This window comes from Protomyctophum bolini, assembly GCF_963924005.1.
Source record: "Protomyctophum bolini genome assembly, chromosome: 17".
Lineage (NCBI taxonomy): Eukaryota > Metazoa > Chordata > Actinopteri > Myctophiformes > Myctophidae > Protomyctophum > Protomyctophum bolini.
In genome coordinates this window covers 14,004,624-14,025,408 of record NC_137878.1, presented here as the reverse complement: position 1 = coordinate 14,025,408, position 20,785 = coordinate 14,004,624, and the positions used below count along the sequence as shown (strand labels likewise).

Sequence of the window (20,785 nt, the reverse complement as noted above, 5' to 3'; positions counted from 1 at the left end):
CTATTTTATACTTTGGCTATTCGACACATAGCAGATCTCTACTGTACAAGCTCACACACCCCAGGACCAAAACACATCGAATCTATTACATTACATTTTCTATTAACCCATTAATAGAAACCCCATTAAGGCCTGATTTTAAAATGTTTTCTAAATCAGTAGTTCTTTACTAGTTCTCATACTATGTTCTGCCAAGGACCCCCCAACTTGATACAGTATGTATTTGGTTTTACATGTTTTGTGCCAGGGACACTCATAAGAGAAGATTTGAAAAATGTCACATTGCTGCTCATTGTGAGCTCGTAGATCTGCCATGTTCGGAAATGTATTATTTTATCAATTGTTGAATATTTGTTTTACAGTTAATCAATAGATTTAATCACGGCACTAAAATAAATAATTTGAGACAATATCCCATCTACAACCTTGTTTTATAGGAATGTTTTATTTTTATTACCATGATGGCAAGGACGTAGCCGGGGTGCAACAGTTAATGAAACAAATTGATTTAATCAATTATAAGACATAATTGATAATGAATTTTAAATAAACACAACCAATCAAGTTGTCCAGTTTATGATTTGATCATCAGGTGTATGAATTAATCTATAAGCTTGTAGATAGTCTATTTATGCTATTTTTGTGCAACACCGTTGTACGGCAAAGTATAGGACTTTAATCACGGTATTAATCGATTTTGTCCATTATGAAAAATCTATCAGAATGTACATTTCACGTCAATTCATTCATTTAACCAAAATTAAGTGTTTCTCAATTATTTAATTAATACAAAAAGTAATAATAGAATCACTAAGAAACAAATATAGTTGCAGCTCTACAAGGAGGATGTCCCTGTTATTGTGGTGATGTGCTGGTTTCACGTTAATCAGGGATGGAAATGGCTGTAGTGCACTTAAGCCTGGAGCCTAAACTCGAGGGGGTGATAGGGGTTCCAGTCCCCATGCAAGTAAAGTAATTCATGCAAGTCATCATTACAACTAATGGACTGCAGTATTACACACTCACCATCAGGTGGCAGCACCAGGCAATGTGTACAGGTAGTAACTCAAGCCTAATTGCTGCAATAAGCTTCCATCTATCTGATAGATAGTGGCATTCAAACAAAGAGACACAGAATTTGACAGTGTGTGCATTTTTGTGAGAGACAGAAAAGAGAAACGGAGATGACAGAAAAAGTAAATATGTTTAGTTATGTTATGTTCTTGCCTGGTGGCAAAGGTGATTGGACTGCTTTTGTAACTCCTGCATGTCATCACAACTGAAAAAATAAAAATACATTGAAATGATGCTGTTAATATCATGCTAGTTGGCTAAATGCCAAGTAGCCAGCCAAAATGCCAGATAATTAAAATTAACATACAAACACCTTCAGAGTACACACCAAATATTTACGAACATTTTTCTTTTTCAGCGATAACAGACTCAAGCGTTAATGAAAACTCTTCACTTTATTAACCCTTAAAATGCATGTACTTAGCTAAGACAGCTAAAAAAAGACAAAAAGATGTGCTGACCTATAAAAATTAATTAAACCATGAAAGAGGTTAATACAAAAGTACCACCTCATTAAATCCAAAACAATATAGAAACAGTTTTCAAATAACAGATGCGCAGGTCTATGCGATTGCTGGTTTCTTGGCTTCATCATCTGCATATTTTTACAAAATGTGTATATGGACAATGATAATTAAGACCTGGTACTCAATTCCCAACCACAAACCTCCTGTGCTGTAGTCTGTGATGTTGTAGCTAGATCAACACAGCTTGTCGTCGCTCTGAATATTTTACACTGTCGACTTATTTGAGGTCACCTAAGGAAAACACATTTCAGTTGAGTATGCCTTTCAGCTTCACAGTCCTAATTAAAACCACGCCGTACCGATGAAATGTCCATTCTGTATAAATAAACCACTATTGAATTCCTTCATAATGTACACACCTGTAAGTCCTTTGATATTAGTGGTTGCCACAGCGGATTCTTCTTGTCCTCTGTATCTCCCTCTGTCACGAGCCACCTGCATGTCCTCTCTCACCACATCTGCAGTATAAACCGCCTCTTTGGCCTTCCTCTCTTCATTAATTTGCCTATTAGCTCTGTCTTCAACATCCTGCTCCAATTACAGAATGCCCAGCAGCATCACACCTATATGTTCAAACCTACTCAGCCTCTCCTCCGTTACTTTGTTCCACTCCTAAGTCCATCTTCGCCACTCCTGACGAAAATCTTGGCACCTTCAACTCCAGCTCTTTCTGTCTTTTCATCACTAATCATAGCAGGCAGAACTAGAAACCTTAACCTTCCCTTTCACTCTAGTTGGTAGCCTTCTGTCGCAAATCAATCTGGACATTTTTCTCCACCCTCTCCTCACTTCACATTACTTAGTTAACCCCAGTCTTTTAAACACACCCACCTCTACTCCAGTCATCTTCACCTGTCCACTGTCTTTTCTCTCATTCACGCACATGTAATCCATCTTTACTTGCTAAATGTCACCTCTTCTCTTAGCCTATAGCTTCCGCTACTCTTTCCCATAACGTCCCAGTCCCAGTGTGTCTAACACCAGGCTTTGGTTCTGTCCACAAAGCCCTACTCAAAGTGAGAGGTTGTCCTTTGGAGCATAGGGACTCACTGATGACACACTCCTTGTGGCTCATCATCTACACTAGGCTTCAGGTCTCTCTACTCCACCAACATCTCAAGATAGTGTGTGTGTGGAGAGGGCCCAAACAAAAAGTGTCCTGGTCCTATAGTCATACTTGATCCAATACTGGGCTGCGGAATCAGTGAGGCCAAAGCTGTGGAGTTGAAGAACTTTTGCAGGTCTGGTAACTTGCAGTAGATCAACTTGTCTTGGGTGCCCTTGAGATGTAGTCGGTGAACATGTCGCACCGTGGCTTCAGGATGCGGTACACAGGCTGCGCATCCACAACAAGGTACTCAGTGACGGCCGGGGATCATGATTTACCTAGGAATACAGAGTATAATGGTCATCATCATACCATATTATTAAGAATCATGCTCAAATTTCAAGGAAGAATTAGCATTCTTCGTCAGAAATGCTTATATGACCACCATGACCTACACAAAGGCAGATCAATCAATACAATGATGGCTTAATAAGGTCATGCATCAGGAACTTTCCAACCACATGGCAGCATTCACAGAGACTAGGTGGACTATTGATTTTATGGTTAAATTGAATTGGTCTCGCTCCACTGGGGTGAGCCCATTAGTATTCTTATTTGTGTGGTAAACAAGCCATTCCAATGAATGTTATTAATCGTTGCCGATAGGCCTGATTTATACTTAGTTGCAGATCGAAAATAGCAGATCTACATGTTCACAACGCGACACAACCCTATGTGTTGTGAACTCGTAGACTGGCTCTTACCAGTGCATTAAGAATAAGTATACGTAGGTGTTTAACATATCAAATGACAGCGCACACAAATGATGAAAGAGCTGACCCAAACATGAATAGGGGATATGAAAAAACAAAACAAAAACATGCAGTCAAAAAGGACTGGTTACTGGGCCCAAAGCCGAAACCTTGATTTTGGAAACCCAAATTAAACTTAGTGAACAAAATCTCTGTGTGTATCCAACACATTTAGAACTACGTTTCACAGGTAATTAGGTGTATGGGCACCACAATGCAGTAGGAATAGGACGATATTATGAAAATTACACGTCACGATTATTGTGGCAAAAATAATTGCAATTTTGGTTGGTACATTTTGGTTGGTACAGTGAACAACTGAGAGACAGGAAAGGTCTGACACTGGACAGGGAAGGAAGGGGAAGGGGACAAGTAGTTTAGCGTCCTGGTTCGGACTTGAACCGCAGTCAGCAACGAGAAGGACAATATGGCATGCACTCCCACCCATTGATCCACCCACAATTAACAGGATATTAGAGCAAGACACCACCAGAAGAACTTAAATGACTGAACACACAACTCAATCACATTGTGTGAGTGTGTGTGTGTGTGTGTGTGTGTGTGTGTGTGTGTGTGTGTGTGTGTGTGTGTGTGTGTGTGTGTGTGTGCGCACCACCATATGACCAGGTTTCAGCACCAAAGTGAAAATGAACAGCGACGAAAGCAGCCAGACGTGAACAACATATAAAGACCAGGGCTCGTGCACACAGTTAAAAGCACGACACTGCTAGTTGTAAATTAAATAAAGTTTTGACTCACAGCGGAGGGCGAATGTTGGTGTTGAGCCTTCTCAGGACAATATCCACAAAGTGCACTTGCAGGTGAGATTTCTCTTGTAGCTCAGCTGTACTAACTGTCCACACACCTCATCATTATAAATGATATCTTATTGACTAAATAAACGTCAAATCGTTAGGATAATTTCTTGCACTGTGGGTGAGCGGACCAACACTGAAATGTAATTTGCAGCCATGTCTGATTTCCCAAAAACAATCAGCACAATTTCTGTACTCTTATTACAAGACAAAGATGTTGTCTTTTTGCACAATCTTTCTCTCTCTCTCTCTCTTTAGTCATTATTTTATCTACACAAGATGTAAAAATGAAGCACAACCTTGAACCTTGAACCAATAGTTAACCCAAACCATTTTAATTCCACAAACGAACTATTTGTGATCACGCAAAGCTGCAAACATGATTCTGACAAATCAATTGGTGACCAGACTCAACCGATGATTATTCTGAGACAAAGCAGCGTAGGAAACACACAGACTTCACACATTGGTAAGTGCATAGTTATTAAACAACAGTGCTCTGATAGGGCTCCAGTCTCTGCTTTATACCTATAGGGCCTTGTCGTCTTAACCTTTGCAAGTTTGCAACATGGTAGTTTCATCACGGAGCTGCTCAGCTTTGCATGAACCATGTATGGTTAATTTGTACATTTACGTTACCGGTGCATGATTTGTGCATGTACTGTAGGCATATTTTCACGTTGATTCTTCCGATTCATTCTTATTTTTCGTGTGCGGACTGCATAGACCATTTGTTTGTTTTGTGTGCACACAATTTAAATCACCAGTTTTATGAATGAGGCCCCTGACATTTATCAGTGTGTGCAGCTCTTAGTAGCATAAGTAAAGCAATGTTTGAATTGTCGTAAATAACATTTCTTCAGGAGAGCCAAGCTTTGTAGATCTATTGCACAGCATGGGCACACTTGGTCATTCAAAAACAAAATGTTGGCACTGTATGTATGTGTCTGTAAAAACAGCATATTCATACATACCTATTTAGAATACTGCATTTTTCCCCCCTCCAAAGCAATGCTTGATCCTCTTCTCCTGAAAGAAAAAAAATAAAGGGAAATCACAACCATGAAGATATTAAGTCAGTGTTGAACTGTGAATTTAAAGTGAAAACCTGACCAACAATTATCTGAACAAGACTTAGCTGCAAATAAAAAATATTTAGAAAGACAGAGACACACACACAGAGAGAGAGAGAGAGAGAGAGAGAGAGACTCATGCAGCAGGTACTCAGTGAGAGAGAGAGAGAAGAACAGTTGAAAGTGTTGTCACGTGGTCACTGGGTTGCCTCATGCCTTAGCAAACATGTCTATTTTAGAGATGTATCAATACCATTTTTTTATTCCCAATGCCGATTCCGACCCTTAACTTGCATGTTGGTCGATACGAGTATACCAATGCGATAGTGTCAAATTTTATATCAAATCTAGGACAGTGGTTCTCAATGTGGGATCCAGGGACCATCTGGGTTAGTTGAGGGGGTTCCAAATGAAACTCTGAGTGTACAAATGGAACACCTCTGTTATGGGGATAATTTAAATTAAAAGGTTTTGAGAACCACTGATCTAGAAAGAAATAAAAAAATCCACAGTATACTCTTAGGCACCTTTTCCACCGGTTTCATAATTCTTCCTGCCAAATTTTGAAACAAATGAATTGGTTCAGATCCCTAAAAGTTGGTGCATGTGTGTGCGTGTGTGTGTGTGTGTGTGTGTGTGTGTGTGTGTGTGTGTGTGTGTGTGTGTGTTAGGCTGTGCAACAGTGACACTTGGTTGTGAAAACCAACCAAAAGCTATTTTCATGCTCGGACAGACCCAGCCAGGGACAGACCCAGGGACACACATACAGTAGCTGTCTATAGGAGTGGTTGCACAACTCAAAAATAAAGAACGGAACCAGTTCTAGAACCAAAGTTATTTTGGTGGAAAGGGGGCCATAGTGTAAATAGTACAGTAAGAACACCAGTAAGACGCCTACTGGCATACTTTGTGACCCAGAATAGTCAGGTCAGGGGATATTAATAAAATCTGGGAATACATTTCTTACCAAGAAATGTCTTCACCAATGTGAATGTGTTTGTAAAGGTGTCTACCAACATATCCCACATTGGTTTATATTCAACCACCCTAGGGGAATTTTTAATAGCTGCTGAAAGTTGGGGTACCATACAACCATTATAACTAAGGCAGGTTTTTCTAAATTTCATTATGCTTTATGTAGCATGTGACGTGTCAAACTAGGGGTTTTTCATCATTCTGAGCATTAGTTTTGCACGAAAGGCTTAAAATGGCCATAGCCGTCATCACAAATGTGATTAAGTCAGCACATTTGTGCAAGTGGCTATGGCCAAACTATGGGGTCTATATGGCCAAACTAGGGGTCAAATTTAGGGGGTTTTCATGATTCTGTATCCATTCCAAGCATCAGTTTTGCACGAAAAACACTCCTTGGGCTTAAAAAGGCCATAGCCGTCATCACAAATGTGATGAGGTCAGCACAGTTTTCAGCACAGTTTTCTACCTCTGGTCTGCTTTGAGGCAGGACTCCAGAGAAGAAGGGAAGATATAACCTCATTGTCAGCTCTGTAGCAGTGGCCGGCAAACTGTGTTCTTCTGGATCGGACTAGTGAAGAAACACGGCGAAGGTTGCCGTATATTAGATTAGTCGATGGGTGGCTCTTCCAAGACAGATTTTTCGCTCTCATTAGAAGGCGGGTGTAAGTTTCTCTAGTTTCTTTGAAAGTGTCCATGTCTCGGAGCCATAGAGTAGAATCGGCTCAACGGTCGTCGTAAATATTTACTTACTAAGTTAATAAGCTGGGATGACCAGATCTTATGCATGTCATTGCAGGCTGACCAGGCCATACCCTTCCTAGTTAGAAACTAAGTCCATTTGAGCAAGGGTACATTTGGGAATGAAAATCCCCTAGTTTGACACGTCACATGCCATTTAAAGCATAATGAAAGCATAATGAAATTTAGAACATTTTGCCATATTTGACTGTTGATGGTACCCATGGTAACCCAACTTTCAGCAGCTGTCAAAAATTCCCCTAGGTTGAATATAAACCAATGTGGGAACTGTTAGTACACACCTTTACAAACACATTGGTGAAGACAATTCTTGGTAAGAAATGTATTCCCAGATTTGACATTATACTGATAATATTCCCTGACTAGAAGGGTCATCATCGCCACCCTGGCTTCACCAGAACACGTACAGGAACTTACATCTACTAGTGGTGTTAAAAAGGGCTATTGAGGAGGACCCCCAGACCTCCCGCTTGGAGGGTCTGGATTCTGACTGAATTCTAACAGTTCAACGTTGACTAGATAGCATTCAGTAACTGGGTATTAACTTATGATCAAAATGAGAACATTTGCCACGGACAAGGCCAAGTTTTTGCCGATGTATGGACAATTGGACATATATTGATGACCTCTGGACCCCTATAGGGGGTCCTCCTCAGAGATACTGCAGTCTGGACCCCTATAGGGGGTCCTCCTCAGAGATACTGCAGTCTGGACCCCTATAGGGGGTCCTCCTCAGAGATACTGCAGGGGGTGATGACCTCTGGACCCCTATAGGGGGTCCTCCTCAGAGATACTGCACCCCTCTGGACCCCTATAGGGGGTCCTCCTCAGAGATACTGCACCCCTCTGGACCCCTATAGGGGGTCCTCCTCAGAGATACTGCAGGGACCTCTGGACCCCTATAGGGGGTCCCTCCTCAGAGATACTGCAGGGACCTCTGGACCCCTATAGGGGGTCCTCCTCAGAGATACTGCAGGGGGTGATGACCTCTGGACCCCTATAGGGGGTCCTCCTCAGAGATACTGCAGGGGGCCGCCAATATTTTGTGATAGCTGATACTAGGGACTTTGTTTTATTTTCACATTAACCACTTGAACCCTCGCATCCCTATTCTGGGGGGAACGTTATAGCTATTTGCGCCGATTCGGAAGAGGTTAATTTGGCTTTGGTGTACTGTACTGTACAGGGAAAAAAGAGAAGACCAAAGAGCAAAAGGTGAGAAGACCAAAGAGCAAAAGGTGAATTATTGAGTGTTTAAGTCGTCAAACGTCTGAAATACACGTTTAACATGAACTCAATGTGCAGTGGGAGTCCCTGATTCACCTCTCTCTCAGGCTAAGGGTTCTTGGGTTGAAAACATTGAAAACATATAGCTTGGGAAGAATAGCTTGAGTCAAACTAATTCATCCCGTCAGTCAGTCAGCTACTATCATAGAACATTGTGCAGGCGCCAGGCAGTCTGCAACAGGATGTTTCATGTTGTGTCTGTGAGAAGAAAAAGGTCTAAAAAAAAAAATCAGTGCTGCTAATCAACAAGTCAAGCTAGCGCCAGCTGCGATGCCAACATGCTATAGCTAGCGCCATGCCTACTGACACACATTTTTTACGTTTTAATATTCACAATACAATTCGCAACTTCTTATCAGTGTCAGCAGCAGCACTGCGTCGGTGTTGTACCGCAGCTCCGCGACGCACGCACGGGCGCGCGAACACACACACACACACACACACGCGCGCGCAGGCCTCCTTATCGACACACTTCTCCACAATGAGCACTAGCAGTGACCAGTGAGCACACTTACGCATGAACAGATGAAACCCGCAATTCTAAAACCAAACGAGGTGATTACACGTTAAATTAACGTGCCGTTTATGACATAGAAACAGCTGGAGTGATACAGCAGAGATGATGATGATAGTACGTTACCTGATGTGATGTCCCGACCGGGATCCGTGCACACACTGGTGTTGCCAGAACAGTTTGTGAGGAAAAACAAGCAACCAGGTCTTTGAAAGCGAGCCCAAAAGATGCGACTACACTTTACGCTTAGACTTCACTTTAGATCATTTTCCAAAAATAAATCTTGCAAAAAAAGTGCAAAATGTGGAATACTTTTTGAAATATGATTCCAACAACAGAATACACAATCTATGGGGGTCCCTGGAACAAAATATTTTCCGTGGACCTCTGTCTGTCTGTCTGTCTGTCTATAGATCTACAGTATCTAAGTCTCTGTCTGTCTGTACTACGTATAATCCACTCGAGAACGGTTCGCCCCACCGACTAGACACGCACGTTCCACACCACCAGTGTTGAGTCGGTCGGACCCACGGTTGTCCACATCCGCCCCAAAAAGGCCTCTGGACAGGGCCCCTGCCCAGGCTCCATAAATATGGAGATGGCCTGTTCTTATATTACACCACTCCATATTTGGGCATGCCTGACACAGAACTCCATATATAGGAATAAAGGGGCACAGAGAGACACATACAGAAATCTCCATATATGGGCATAAAAGGGACACAGACAGATGGGTGGAACCGAGGCTAAGGTGGAACAGGTACTCTACATTTCTGGTTGACCAGAACCCGCACAAGTAGGCCAGTGCCCACTGCTGTAGAGGCTCCAACGCATAGGGTGGGGCATGCATTTCCAACTTGCATCGTTGCAAGTAGGCCAGTGCCCCAAGGGCACCGCTATAGAGGCCCCACGGGCACCGTTCTATATCTATAAATGCACAGAACTGTACGTGTGTAATCCACGTAACTCGAGAACCGTTAGTCCCACTGACTTCAAATTCGACACACACGTTCCACACCACCACAGGGACTGCAGTGTCCAGAAACACCCCAAAAAGGCCTCTGCCCGGGCTCTGGACAGGGCACCATGGTGGAGCTGGCCTGTTCTGACATCATTCTGACGTCTGAATAGACATAGAGCATGCCTGACAAAAGAACTCCATATGAGCATAAAAGGGACACACACAGACATAATATCTGGGTGGGGCATGCATTTCCAACTTGCATCGTTCCAAGTAGGCCAGTGCAACGGGCACCGCGCTGTAGAGGCCCCACAGGCACCACTCTAGTTATATTAATGTGGGGTTCCTTGACATAAAAAATGTTTGAAAACCAGTGAAACAGCTAGTTTCAACTATATAAAAAAAAGAAAAACATTGCCACAAGCCCAAAAAGCAACTACATTTTAGAAACAAGCCCACATAAGCAACTACAACTACACTTTAGAAACAAGCCCAACAAAACCGCAAGTACTAGTAATTTTTATTTACAGCCAAATTTACAGGACAAACAAGCCAAAGGTCGCTTATAATAAGCAGACATGGCAACACTGGCACACACAGGAAGTAATGTTAACGGACGTGTAAGTGAAGAACGTCGGAAAATAAATGCTCACTAATATTAAACCGATATAATATATTTAATACATAATGACAGTAATCTATTACCTTTATGAAAGCGTTGTTTAATATTGACAATGGCATGATATCCAAATAATATCCTCAGACGAAATTCCAACCAACATCCTTCAGAATAAAAGTATTTCGATCTGGTAGAGATCTATAGGTTCAGTATATATTCAGCCTGGTTTGACTATAGCCTATATTTAATTAAATTATTTGTTTCTGTACAACTTATAATAAATTAAATGAATAAATATAAACATTTGAGATCTTGTCTTTTCCATTAAACAGTAAGTGACACAGCGCAGAGAAGACAAAATGAATAGGCCTACACAGGCCTACATGAAAAAAAGAATGAACTCAAACTCGATCAGCAGTCCTGAGTTTCTTTCTTCTAAAAAAATACCCTTAACTTTCTCTTCTCCCATACTGAAAAGCAAAAGAAAACAGTAGGCCGCCCAATTTCTTCTCTTTCCCACATGACCAAAATGTATTCACCAAAAGTGATATTATTCCTTGTGCTGCAAAGATTAACTCAATATTCTCACATGTACTGTGTTTGCGGATCATGTTAGTTTGCTTGTGTGAATGGGTTTAGCCAGGGCTAGATCATATCCTGGAGCTATATGGGGGTGCCACTGCCATGCCCTTGTTCAACTTAAAGGTCATCACCAGTGTTTTGAATTGGATGTGAGGATTTGTGAGCAGAACCTATGAGACAGTGAATGAATTGCAGATTGCAGAAATGGAGAGATGTGAATAAATGTTTCGTTGATGAAATGCAAAAAATGTTTGTGAATAAATAAAGCTATGCGTAATAAACAATTCATCGCTCTGTAGTCGTCCTTGCATGAATGCCTCGAGTGATATATATATTTTTAAGACTTTCTTTTTTTTGCTTTTGCCTTTGATTTTTGGACAGGAGGGAGAGAGATGGGGCGAAGACATGCGGCAAAGGTGACATGCCGTCAGGCTGGATTACCGGCCTAGGTGCCTGGACCGCTCAGATAATCTATATTTCTAAATCAATCGTCATGCCATAGAAATGCAAATGCTCTTGCACAACTATTCAAGTGTTTACCTGTTGTTTTTGTGTAGGCCTATACAAGCATCTAGAAACTACTGCCTAATTAAACAGGGGTGTCAAACTCATTTGGGGCGAGGGCCGCATTGGTCAAAACGTCACTTGATGGGGGCCACAACCAGTTGCGGACGCACGCTCGATGTCTCAAGCCCAACACACACCGGCTCCGTCCGACGCGGCGCGTCAGCGCACGTCGGACGCCGCCGGTGTGCGATAGGTTCATTGAAAATGATGGCTGTTTTGACGGGGGGCGTTCGCAGACGGTGTGGGAGGCCCTTCAGTCAGTCACTGCTATAATATATATCTATCTATCTATGCTCAGACCCAGCCAGCCAGCCAGCAAGCCACACACATAGTGCTCAGACCCAGCCAGCCAGCAAGCCACACACATAGTGCTCAGACCCAGCCAGCCAGCCAGCCAGCCACACACAGTGCTCAGACCCAGCCAGCCAGCAAGCCACATACATAGTGCTCAGAGCCAGCCAGCCACACACATAGTGCTCAGACCCAGCCAGCCAGCAAGCCACACACATAGTGCTCAGACCCAGCCAGCCAGCAAGCCACACACATAGTGCTCAGACCCAGCCAGCCACACACAGCTCCATAAGGGAGTGGTTGCACCACTCAAAAAATCTTCAAAAAACTGAAGAGGCTACTGGAGATTGGAGAACCTGATTTGGACATGATCTGATGCAGGACAATGTCACTATGACAGAAAGAGAAGATGGGTCTTCACACATTCACACACACACACGCACACACACACACGCACACACACACACACACACACACACACACACACACACACACACACACACACACACGACTTTGTCCCTATAATGTGCACGGCACCGTTCTACTTCATCATATCACGCAAGTATGGAAGAGAGATAGTCACTTACTCACTTGTTGTAACTTGTAGGGATGCCACAAAGTGAACATCAGCCAAATTGAATAGTCGACAGCTCTGCCGATTAATAATCGATTAATTGAACCCACCCCCCATATTAATCAATATCAGATAAAACGTATAAGATTTTATATTATGCACATGCCATGGTTACATAACCATTATGTTGAGTGCATGCTTTGATGGTTACAGTTATATAATCAGTTTTGATGAGTAAACCTTTGTGGAGATCTTCTCAGTTCTCATTGTATGCTAGTTACTGCCATTCAGGATGGAAAATGAAATCCATTTGGATTTAGGGAGAAGTAGTTTCATAAGGGGCTGGTATGAAGTACTTGATATAAAGAGAACATGTTCAGTTCACTAGTCTACACTCTACTCTACACCTGCCTTCATTTCATCTGATTGTCTGTCTGGCAGGCACTTAACAAGCAATCGTTAACTGTGTCTGTTAGAGAGAGGGGCAGAGAAGAGTGGCTTTGCTCAACTTGATTTATACTTATATTCTCCACTCTGATGAAGGTACATGTTCGATATATCATGCAGCCTTACTTATAAGCCTATATTTTAGCTATTAAAAAAAAAAAAAAAAAAAAAAAAACTTTTTTTTTTTTTTTTTTGCTTGAGGCAGGCGGGCCACATTAAATGACATGGCGGGCCACATTTGGCCCGCGGGCCTTGAGTTTGACACCCATGGCCTAATACATCAGTGCTGTGTTCTGCGGCCAGTGCAGAAAGATAAATGGGATTGGAGGAGAGGAGAAGGATACGAGTAGACCGGCCAAACAAGAAAAGTGAGAGATTTAAAATCTGAAAGGAGAAGATGAGCATGAAGAGGAGAACTGATAACAGGAAAAGATGAGAGGAGACTGTTGCTCAACAACCACATTCCCTCCGTTACTGTATGACTCAGTGTGCATAATGTACCCAGCACAGGTCTGTTTTAGCAAATGTAAGCTTGCTGTGAACTTGTAGATCTATTTTTGAATGGCCAACGTATACATGAATACAATTGTTAAAGTGATTGTGATGCTATATATTTACAGTTTTTCACGATTGTTAACACAGAAATTGGCACAATTTGCACAACCTTCACTTCATGTACCTAATCACTCGACACAATTTGCACTACATCACACTCCCTTATCTGCATTAGACTCTTAATTTCCTTCTTTACATTCTGATGTCAATTACACATGACCTTGTTGCCCAAACACTACACAGTGTTCAGTTGTTGCACACACTTCTCACATAAAATCTCAAAGCATCAACCTACAACACACAACTATTCAAATATCTAAACATTCAGGTCTGGTGAGCAATTTGTTGGTAACACCTGACCACATAGATGACCCACAGTGAATCGACTACATTGTCATCTGAGACAAATGAGCTTCCACCGGGCTGCTCAAGTGCGTGAGTGGTTCCAGGACCACCCACATGTTTCCGTTCTATACCTTCCACCTTATTCTCCTTTCCTGAATCCTATTGAGGAGTTATTTTCAGCTTGGAGGTAGAAGGTATATGAACGGAACCCACAGAGCCGGGTCACACTGCTCTAGACCATGGAAGAGGCTTGTGGCGACGTGAGTCGCCTGTCAGGGCTTTATGCACAACTCAAGGAGTTTCTTCCAACGCTGCTTGGACAGGGAGAACATTGCCTGTGATGTGGATGAGGCCCTCCAGCCAGACAGGAACCGGGGGCAAGATGCCTATACTGTAAATTACTAGAGTTGTCCCGAATCTTTTGTACTCACCGTTCCCGAGTATCGATAAGAGTACTTTATTTTTGTTGAGTAACCACTTATTTTACCCCCTTTTGATCTACACTTGTCAGTTGTCATATATGCTTGCAGATCGGCTGATTTGAAGCCTACACCGAGTCATTTTACAAAAGGAGAAATGGCTCATTCTCCATAGTCATTCATGTGTGTTCCATTTCTATGATTGTGTTTTCAATTTTGGGAACAGTTAAGACATTTTATGGCAAAGAGTCATCATGGAAAAGGAGAGTCAGGGTTTAGCATTTTGTGTGTGAGGTTTTCAGTTTTGTGTGCAGTTTTGAGAATGCCGTTAGGTTGTGAAAAGCGTGCGTTAACAAATCGTGAAAAACTATAACCACTTTTGCCAGGGACCACTGCATGGAACCCCCTCATGGACTCTTGGGGGTCCCCGTACCGCACTTTGAGAATCACTGTTCCACTGCAATTCAACATTACAGTTGGGGAAAGTAACTAATCACTACCATTTTGAAGCCTTACTTAGTGTTTCCATTTCAATTTATACTTCTACTCTATACATCTCAGAGGCAAATTTACTTTTCTGGGATGGCTTAGGGTCGACGACAGAGTACAGCATCTTGCAATGGGTCTGGTCCACAAGATTCGATACACCACTAAGATACCCATGTACCTGTCTAAATACTTCCTTAATGTAAACGAAGTCCACACCCACAACACCAGAGGTAGTGCAACAAACCATGTACAACCCAGATTCGGCACAAACAAGGGACTAAATTCTTTTCGCTCCTATGCCACCAAAATGTGGAACGCCCTACCAACAGTCATTAAGACATGTGAATCCCTTGACTCCTTCAAAACCGCTCTCAAAGGGCACCTACGGATGGCTGCAATTCGTAACTGGCCTCTGTAAAATCTGAATCCTGAATTGGCTGGGGGACTAAGAGGACACAGGTGGAAAACAAAGACTAATCACAAGGTTAGACAAGGCAGGTCCAGAACTACAGGGGCATACAGGAAGGCACAAAACATTAAACAATATACTACAAAATAAGGTACACATATAGTAAGATCAACTCTAAACAGCAACTAAGAAACAGGGAAACACAAATACACAATACTACAAAAGCACAGTAAAGCAAAGTAGAACACTAACTAAACACCAAGGAACACAATCAAAATACAAAACATGAATGTGACAGGTCACAATGTGATGTGTTGTGAACTTGTAGATAACCTATTTTCAAGAAGGAAGAGAAATGGGCCATTCATAATGAGTACATTTACACTTTAAGTATATTTTGACACCAATACCTTTGTAATTAGTAAGTTAAATTAGTATTGCTGGTATTGCAAATTGTACTTTCTAAATTTAAATCGTATGTAAAATAATTGAGTAGCCTACTTCTTCCACCTCTGACGCTTTACTACTGGAATAGAGTGTGTGTCTGTTTTGACTGATGTATAAAGGCAGAATACCAGTAAGACACCGGAGGGCGAGAAGCGAGGGCGAAGTCGCATGCACGCATCCGCCTAGGTGACAGCAGACTGCTCGGCGAGCGCTGGCGCTTTGGCATGGGGGGTCAGATCAACATATGGAATTAATTATGTACTGGCCATATATGGAGCGTGTCTTGAGTGTACAGGGTTTGATGTGGTCAGATCAACATATGGAATCTCAGAACAGGTCAGCTCCATATATGGAGATCTAAGGGTGGCAGCGGAGGCAGTGTCTTGAGTGTACAGGGTTTGATGAGGGCCCAGGTAGGGCCGGGCCTGTTGAGAACTCTAGTTTTTGCCGGCTGCCAGGTGCAGCTGCACTAATAACTTTGGGTCAGGCCTGTCTAGAGTTTAAATTGACAGGTATCAGTCAAAAGGGAGACATTGAAGAGGAAGGATGGATGGGGAAGGATCAACATATGTATTGTCAGAACAGGTCAGCTCCATATGGAGATCCAGGTCTAAGGGTTTGAGGTCAGATGTAGAGTTGCTGGCCAATATTGATGACATGATGTCACATGATGTCACCTGGGGTGACAGACCAACCAACCAACTGACAGGAAATGCACATTTTCATAGTAAATGCGACCTGTGATCGCAAAAAACACTCAAGAACATGACAATGATATGTATCTCTGGTGTACAATGTGTTCTTTTTACACACTTTCAAAAGCACTCTCTCACACATTCAATTTGTCACGCTAATCATGTTAGATTGACGATAGTTGTAGAGCAAAGGCACTGTGGCTGGTTAGCAGCTGTCACTCAAATGTGTATAGCATTCATTGAAGCATATCAATTTATTCATAGTTTCATTTATGGGCTCTGGCTAAAATGCATCTCACGGCGTCATTCCCTATTCCATATCAATCTCATTTATTTTTCAGAGAACTGTATTACACCCTTAGTACAAATGGTTCTTATTTGGTATCAGAAATGGTTTCTTGAGCGTGTAAGGAAGTGCAAACCTGTGTGATGCTATCAAGAATCACATATACAGAAAGGTTTTGCATAGAATGTTGCTCAATGTTACCCAAATAGGGGAAGTTCAATATGCAGCATATTTAATATGTAGCTGCATGAATTGCATAGAGTGTAGCATCGCACACAATTTTCAACAATGTTGTCAAAGACAATAAGGAAGCGACTGAAAAGAGTGAGCCGTGCACATGTGGGTGTAGGAGAAATGATTATGAGAGAGAGAGAGAGAGAGAGAGAGAGAGAGAGAGAGAGAGAGAGAGAGAGAGAGAGAGAGAGAGAGAGAGAGAGACACTCACGTGATCACACTGTCACAGATCAATCCAGCCAAAAGAACAATTAAAACTATTTCTAATTACTGCATAAATAATGACAATTTAACTTATCCTTGTAAGGGTAACACCTCTGGTCTAGCTGGTTCATCCAGTCCACGTGGTGTTTGCTGCACACACAGCAGGATATGTTTATCGTAGGTTTCTAAATTGGGAGCCATAGTAAACATGATCTAATGGAGAGGTCACCATAGCTGGCTGTGTGCATGCTGTCATAATGAGTTAATAGAGAGTAGTGGAAGGTCCTGGGTTTAGCCTGGCCCATCAGGTCAGGTTGAAATGGGGTTATGGGTGTAGTAAAGTCTTCAGGGTTTCTCAAAGTGGGTGCCGAGGCACCCTAGGGTGACTTGAAGGTGCCTCGGAATACTTTGATGATAGCAGATCTACAAGACCACATTGCGTCACTCATAACCGGACACATTGTGGGCTTGTAGATCTGCTATTTTTGGTGAATGTTAATTCCCCCCAGAATAGGACTGCTGGGTTTAAACACCATAAAAAGTCATTTTCAGTCTGTTCTAATGGAAATACATATTCTCTCCAGTTTTCCTCGTGACATACTGTATCTTTGGGGGAAAGATTTAAATATTTACATACCGTTAAAAGGTGCTGTATAAAGTGTAAAAAGTGTAAAGTGCATTTACAGGGGTGACCAAAAATAATTTACAACCACTGGTCTAGTTCAATGTAAAGGGAAACATGCTTATGTGTGTAGTAAAGTCTACAATTATGTCTAATATAAAGTGAAACATGCTTATGGGTGTAGTAAAGTCTACAATTATGTCTAATATAAAGTGAAACATTCTTATGAGTGTAGTAAAGTCTACATTATCTAATGTAAATGTGGAGAAGTACATGAGCTCTCAGTTCACCTCTAACATCAATACTCTTGTAATAAATATAAATAATAATAACACTTTTTGTAATATTTTGGTTTGATAAGTCCCAAGACCTTTGTCAAATCATTCAAAGTTGTTTTTTAAGCATTTTGCAGCAATGCCAAAGGACACAAACAGCATCAGCCAATTCCCATATTCAAAGACAATATTTATTTTTTGCTGTTCATAAGCCGTTTAGTGGACCCCTAACCTTAAAAGCTTGTCTGCATTACGTGATTTGAGTGGGTGGGTTGGAGCCAAGGGTTAATGACTAGTCATAGGCTGAGTCTTAAGTAAGTTAGAAGATTACCTATAATTGTAGCCTTCAAATAACGAATAATTGGAGAAACCATTTCAGATTCCCTGTCTGTGTCTGATATGCCTGAAATGAGGAAAACGGCCAGAAACAGCCACAACTAGATAAAGTGCCCCTCGGGGCGCAGGTCTCCACCAGGCCAGGTCAGGTTGTGGCCTCCTGGTGGCTCTATAATAGGCCAATGTCAAAAGGGTGCCATTTCTTCTTACGCCTTCCTACGCAATTGGATGATTTGAGGCATTTTGTTCCAAAAATGTGTTTTGCAAAAATCCACCCGTTGGTGGCGCTATAACAGGCCAATGTGAAAAGGGTGGGATATATTCCTCAGCCTAGTAGGAAAGTCTGTGAAAGATTTCACGTAAATTGCACACTACGTTCATGATTTGAGGCTTTTTGTTCAAAACGGGCCAATCCTGCAAACTTTGAAAGCCAATGTTAGCCAATTAAAATGGAATATGAAATATCGGACAGATCCGTCTTGAACACATGACTATAGAGATACTGTGTAACGATTTGCGGGATTTTTAGACAGAATCTGGAGGAGTAATATAAAAAAAATGTTTTACAAAAGTTGGCCTCCTGGTGGTGCTATAACAGGCCGTTCTGGAAAATTTGGGGCAGAGGTTCATCGACATCAGGGAGAGTGTGTGCAAAATTTGGCATCGACCGGGTTAACAGTGCCGGAGATTAGCTGGTAACAGACGGACGGATGGACGGACGGACGCACACACACACACGCATACACGGACGTGCCTTCGGCCTGGTGGAGACATTAAGTAATATGTAATAGTTTTAACATTTCTCACACAATGCATTGTAAAATTCCCATAAGTCCAAATGTCCCAAACCATAATATTTTATCAAATGGATAAAGTGTGACATTAATACCGGTATTCAAACGGAGTAAAGTTTATTTTGTTTATTTATTTATTAGTCAGACTCAAAACACAGAGCCAACCAAATGGCAATCAGCAGGAAACAAAGGAAGAATAGAGTATGCTCAAGAAAATAAGAGGGAGATGTAGGGAGAAAGAGGGGAGGGAGAGTAAGAGTGAGATATAATTATAGCCCCTGAAGTCAATCCTTCTCAAGCTGATCAGAGCAGGCCTATAGCATACAGAATGGACTAACCAGCTTGAGGACTATACCACGCTTGCGGGCAAGTAATGATTATTTATTTATTTATCCGCTTTTCCAAAAAAAAAGGACATAAACATTTAAGACATTCTTAACCAATTGCTCAGTTATTTGCAGAGTTGATGATTGTATTGTATTATTCTTATTATAGAGAATAGAGCTATAGTTATTTGGGGCAGTAACACAGTAACATGCAACAGTTGGTCAGCAACATAGTCAAAATGATAGTCTAAAATGATGTACTGTGTAACACACACCGGAAAAAACATGAGAATAGTGCTTGAACCAGATTTGTTTTGACCCACAACATGGTGTGAACGATAAAGTGTGACGCACATTGCATAACATTTGCGTAGATGTCACTAACAACACAGCAGACAATGTTCGTATGGTGTTTTTTGTATGTAGTTACAATGTCATTTAGCTAAATAGCATTAAATGAGCAGTAAGCTATACTTCACATGCAGTCCCCAAATGCAGACAAATGGTATGAATTGTAGCCTAATGTCTTAATATACTTTGGCGGGTAGCCATAACAATCATACTGGGAAAAAAAGGTCTGACATTTGACTTTAAATCGGATAAATTATTGCAAAGAGGCTACCAATCCAGCTTCACACAGACCACACCAGTTTAACAGTGGGGTGCGTTGTGTGTTTCTACATTTCTGCATTACAAAATGAAAGCGGCTGACTTTAACCACTTAAACCCTGTTTTCTGCATCAGACCCCTAGGGGTCTAATACTACAGCATATGCCCATTCCCTTTTTCCCCTCAATCTACACCAAATCGCTTCACCAAAAATAGCTGAACTACAATCTTACGACACGGTGTAAGCGTGTATAGTTCTGCTCTGGGGTTACCAGGGATCCAAATACGTGGAGTAGTTTAACTGTTGAGTTGAACTAAATTGAAATAATTGCAGTTCATTTATATAGCATTCTGCATGATGTTTTGAGGTCCTATTCTGGTTGGACATGTGACCATGTCAAATAATAGCTAATATAAACAATGAACTTCAGCGTGTGTGTATTTAGTTATTTACCTCGTGAATTGTAACTTTGTATGAAGAACACACATACACACCACACACATGCATGTGTACACAGTATAGGCGTGTGTGTGTGTGTGTGTGTGTGTGTGTGTGCGTGTTTGTGCCATCAGCCCTCCCCAGTCCACGGTTAGGTTAGGGTTTAAGGGTAGGTTGTCGTTCTATAATGACAGTCGGACCAACCCCTTCCTTCCAGCTCAGCCCTGTCCTGCCCCATCCTGTCCTATAGCTGCCACCCTGGCCTGGCTGCTGGAGGTATGTGAGTGTGACACCATGTGATCCTCATGGCTTAACGAGGCTTCTCTAGTCATCTGGCTGCTGGCCCTGCAGGTCAACCTCTCACCATGCGCTGTAC

General features: G+C 41.9%; 1 long non-coding RNA gene across 3 annotated transcripts; it reads right to left on the bottom strand.

Moving 5' to 3' along the window:
* Positions 1-1,227: 1,227 nt before the first annotated feature.
* LOC308331830 lies at positions 1,228-9,058 on the bottom strand. 3 transcript variants are annotated; one of them, XR_013965626.1, is made up of 5 exons: positions 9,011-9,058; positions 5,251-5,305; positions 1,961-2,987; positions 1,742-1,832; positions 1,228-1,279 (listed from the first exon to the last, which is right to left on the bottom strand). It is a non-coding gene; the product is annotated as an uncharacterized lncRNA (long non-coding RNA). The 3 variants fall into 3 exon arrangements; XR_013965628.1 differs by lacking the exon at positions 1,228-1,279 and having other exon boundaries at positions 1,366-1,832; XR_013965627.1 differs by lacking the exon at positions 1,228-1,279 and having other exon boundaries at positions 1,366-2,987.
* Between the last annotated feature and the right edge of the window lie 11,727 nt (positions 9,059-20,785).